Raw genomic sequence first — 5,257 nt, 5'->3', positions numbered from 1 at the left:
TTTTTTGCTTTCAACATTATATAAATAATGTTGTTATCAGCTCAAGACAATGAGTTATCAGGTAGTATTTGCAAGCCTCATGGTAACCTCAAACCAAAAAACTTGCAATAGATAATAAATAAACAAAAAGCTAAATTATATCACCAGAGAAAATGATCTTTACTAAAGGTAGACAGAAAGGAAAGAAAGAAGAGAAGAACACAAAACAAACAGAAAACAAATGGCAATATGGGAGGTATAAGTCCTTACTTACCAATAATAACATTGACTATAAATTAAGTAAACTCGGCAATCAAAAGACATAAAGTGGCTGAATGGATGAAAAAACCAGATCCACTGATGTGTTGAGTACAAGAAACACACTTCACCTATACAGATGCAGATATATTGAAAATGAATGAAAAAAGATATTCCATGCCAACAGAAACCAAAAAAGAGCAGAAGTAGCTATACTTATATCAGACAAAGATTTCAAGACAATTATAAGAGACAAAGAGGTCAATTCAACAAGAGGATATAGCAAGTGTAAATATATATGCACTCAACACTGGAACATCGAGATATATAAAGTAAATATTAGAGTAAAAGTAAGAGAGGCCCCAGGACAATAATAGCTGGAGACTTCAGCACCCCACTTTCAGCACTAAACATATCTTCCAGACAAAAAATCAGCCAAGAAATGTCAGACTTAATCTACACTATAGACAAATGGGTCTAATACATGTTTATGCAACATATTATCCAATGGCTAGAGAATATACATTATTTTCCTCAGCTCATGGATTATTCTCAAAATGGACCATATGTCGGGTCACAAAACAAGTTTAAAATATTTTTAAAAATGAAATAGTATCAAGTATGTTCTCTGACCACAATGGAATAAAACTAGTAATCAGTGACAAGATGAATTTTGTAAACTATGCAAATACATGGAAATTAAACCACATGCTTCTGAATGAACAGTGGGCCAATGATAAAATGAAGTTGAAATATTTCTTTGAAGCAAATGATAATGGAAATATAAAATACTAAATCTATGGGATACAGCAAAAGCAGTGTACTAAGAGGGAAGTTTATAGCTATAAGTGCCTACATCAAAACAAACTAGAAAAGCAAGATCAAATCAAACTCATATTAGTAGGAAAAAGAGCAGAGCTAAAATAAATAAAATTGAAACGAAGAAAACCATGCAAAAGATGTTTCCTTTTTTAAATTTTAAGTTCTGAGGTACATGAGCTGGTTTGTAACCCCCATCATAGGGGTTTGTTGTTCAGATATTTCATCACCCGGGTGTTAAGCCTAGTACCGGTTAGTTTTTTTTTTTTTTTTGGATCATCTCCTTCTTCCCACCCTTCACCTCAGGTAGGCCCCAGTGTCTGTTGTTCCCCTCTATGTGTCCATGTGTTCTCATCATTTAGTTCCCACTGGTAAGTGACAACATGATAAGTGTTCTATTTCTGCATTACTTTGCTAAGTATGGAGGCCTCCAGCTCCATCAATATTCTTGCACAGTATATAGTCTTGCTCCTTTTTATGGCCACATAATATTCCATGGTAAATATGTACCATATTTTATTTATACAGTCTACCCTTGGTGGTCATTTAGGTTAATTCCATGTCTTTTCTATTGTAAGTAGTGCTACAATAAACATATGAGTGCACACATCTTCACAATAGAATGATTTATATTCCTTTGGGAATATATCTAGTAGTAATAAAATTGTCAGATCAAATGGTAGTTTGGTTTTGCCTCTTTGAGAAATCACCACACACTGTAGCTTTCCACAATCATTGAACTAATTTACACAAAACTGGAGAAATCCCATTACCTGACTAAAAATTATGCTACAGAGGTATAGTATCCAAAAGAGCATGGCACTGGCATAAAAAGACACATAGACCAGTGGAATGAAATAGAGAACCTGGAAACAAATCTCACACACCTACAGTGAGCTGCTTTTCAACACAAGTGCTAAGTACATACACTTGGGAAAATACAGTCTTTTCAATAAATGGTGTTGAGAAAACTCAGTATCAATAGTCAGAAGAATGAAACTAGATTGCTAACTCTCACCTTGTACAAAAATCAAATCAAAACAAATTAAAGGCTTTACTCAAAGACCTCAAACAATAAAACTGCTGCAAGAAGACATTGGGGAAACTCTTCAGGACCTTGGTCTGGGGAAAGATTTCATGGGTAATATCCACAAGCATAGGAAACCAAAGCAAAAATGGACAAATGGGATCACATCAAGTTAAAAACCTTCTTCACAGTAAAGGAAACAATCAACAGAGTGAAAAGACAACCCACAGAATGGGAGAAAATATTTGCAAACTATCCATCTGACAAGGTATTCATGACCAGCATATGTAAGGAGCTCAAACAACTCTATAGGAAAAAAATCCTAATAACCCAATTAAAAATGGACAAAACATCTGAATAGATATTTCTCAAAATAAAACATACAAATGGCAAACTGGCCTATGAAAATATATCAACATCATTAATAATTAGAGAAACACAAATGAAAACTACAATGAGATATCATCTCACACCAGTTAAAATGGTTTATATCCAAAAGTCAGGCAATAACAAATGCCAGTGAGGATGTAGAGAAAATGGAAAACTTGTACACTGTTGGTACACTGTTGGTGGAACTCAAAATTAATATAACCATTCTGGCAAACAGTTTGGAGGATCCAAAAAAAAAAAAACTAAAAATTGAGCTACTATATAATCCAGCAATCCCACTGTTCCCCAAAGGAAAAGAAATATTTATATCAAAGAGATATCTGCATTCTCATGTACGTTTTAACACTTTTCATAATATCCAAGATTTGGAAGCAACCTATATGTCCATCAATAGATGAATTAATAAAGAAAATGTGGTACATATACACAATGAAGTACTATTCAGTCATAAAAAATGAGATCTTGTCATTTGCAACATGAATTGAACCATACATCACACGTTCTCACTTATTTCTGAGCTCTAAAAATCAAAGAAATAAACTCATGGAGATAAACAGTAAAAGGATGGTTACCAGAGGCTGAGAAGGGTAGTGGGTAGTGAAAAGGAGATAGAGATGGTTAATGGGTACAAAATGTAGAAAGAATAAGACCTACTATTTGATAACACAACAGGATGATTATAGTCAATAACTATTTAACTGTACACTTTGAAATAACTAAAAGAGCATTGAATTGTTTGCAACACAATGGATAAATGCTTGAGGGGGCAGACCCCCATTCTCTGTGATATGATTATTATGCATTGCATGCCTATATCCATACATCTTATGTACCCCTTAAATATATACGCCTATTATGTACTCACGAAAATTAAAAATAAAAAGGTGTAGAGTGAAGTCTGGGAGAGTCTCAAACTTGAAAGTTTCTTGTTCTTTCCCCATGTAATTTGGATGCACCACATTCCCAGCCTTTGAATGTGACAATACGCAGTCTATTGGCAACCAGGAAAGCTCACTCGAGCTTCAGTGTCTAGCATTTTTATTAAAGTTTTATTATGTAGCGATGATAGACTGAATTTACCCATGTGATTGAACTCGGTCTCTAGCCATATTCCCTTTGCAAAGGTCAGGCTGATAATATGTTGTTCAAAGCCCCACCCCCTAATTGTCTCCATTATGAGTCACATCATTGGCATAAACAATCAAAGCCCAAAATAGCTTGCTAAGGCTGCTGTAACAAACTGTCACAAATTGGGTGGATTAAACAATAGAAACTTATTTTCTAACAGTTCTGGAAGCTAGAGGTCTGAGATCAATGTGTCAACAGAATTAGCTCCTCTGAGGGTTGTTATGGATAATCTATTCCATACCTTTCCTCTAACTGGTGATTTGCTAGTAATCTTTGGCATTCTTTGGCATGTAGAAGCATCATCCCAATCTCTTCCTTTATCTTCACATGGTCTTACTCATGTTTGTGTGTATGTCCATGTCTGTGTATGTGTGTATGTGCCCAAGTTTCCCCATTTCATAAGAATACAAGTCATATTGGATTAGGGACCCACCCTACTCCAGAGGAACACAATTCAGCCTGCAAAAATAATTAACCTAAGTAAAGTGTAAAACAAAACATGCTTTCAATTCATGATTATCTCAACAGAGAAACAAGAAATTACAGCAGAGATGTAAAAACAATCTTTAAGATAGAAATTATAGAACCAAAAAATACATTTTTTGAAATAAAAAATTATGAATTAGACATAACAGTTGAACAAGAAAGAAGAGGAAACAGTGATAATTTAAAAATATGTCATTAAAAAAGATGGAAAATAAACCTAGCATAAGTTATCTTATAGATGAAATCCAACGGTCAAATATACAAGTACCTGTAATTACTAAAAGGAGAAGAAAGACCAATTTAAAGTATGCAAGGAAATAATGATAGAAATATTTCCAAATGTGATAAAAGATGAAAGTTTACAGATTCAAGGTTCTCAATAAACAAAGAGAAAAACTGACTAAGACATCATATAACTGTTTATAATTTTATTATAACATTGTCTTATAAAATTTATGATATATTTTGGTGCACCACATATGCAATTATGAGATATAGAGATAAATTTACAAAGTAGTAATATTTCTATTTTTTTATGTGGAATAGTTAATTGTAACTATAACTACACTGTGAAAGTTAAGAATGTATATCGAATTCTTTAAGGCACCCCTATAAAAATGAAATAATAAACATTAACTACAAATTCAACAGGAAAATTAAGATAAAATCTAAAAAATAATGGAATAATAGAAAATGGGGCAGGAAAGGAAAAACAAACACAGAAGTAAACGGTTGGAACTGCTTGAAAGGAAGACATAAACTAGCTAATTTCAGATGGCACAATTATGATCTTGTTTATAAAACACTAAAAATAACAATTAGAAGTAATAAATTCAACAAGGTTATGAAATACAGGATATAAAATCAGTTGTATCCCTAAACATTTGAAAAGAAAATCTGAACTGAAATTACAAAAACAATTCATTTACAATAGCATCAAACAGAATAAAATACTTAGCTATAAATTTAACAGAGTGTAAGACTTGTATACTAAAAACTACAAAACATTGCTATCTCTCCCCAGCTCCCCGCCCCCCACCGTCCCTCCCCTATTTCCCCCAACTGACCCCAGTGTGTAGTGCTCCCCTCCCTGTGTCCATGTGTTCTCATTGTTCAACACCTGCCTATGAGTGAGAACATGCGGTGTTTGATCTTCTGCTCTTCTGTCAG

This window comes from Cebus imitator, unplaced genomic scaffold, assembly GCF_001604975.1.
Source record: "Cebus imitator isolate Cc_AM_T3 unplaced genomic scaffold, Cebus_imitator-1.0 Scaffold286, whole genome shotgun sequence".
Classification (NCBI taxonomy): Eukaryota; Metazoa; Chordata; class Mammalia; order Primates; family Cebidae; genus Cebus; species Cebus imitator.
Note: the sequence above shows the minus strand (reverse complement) of the source record.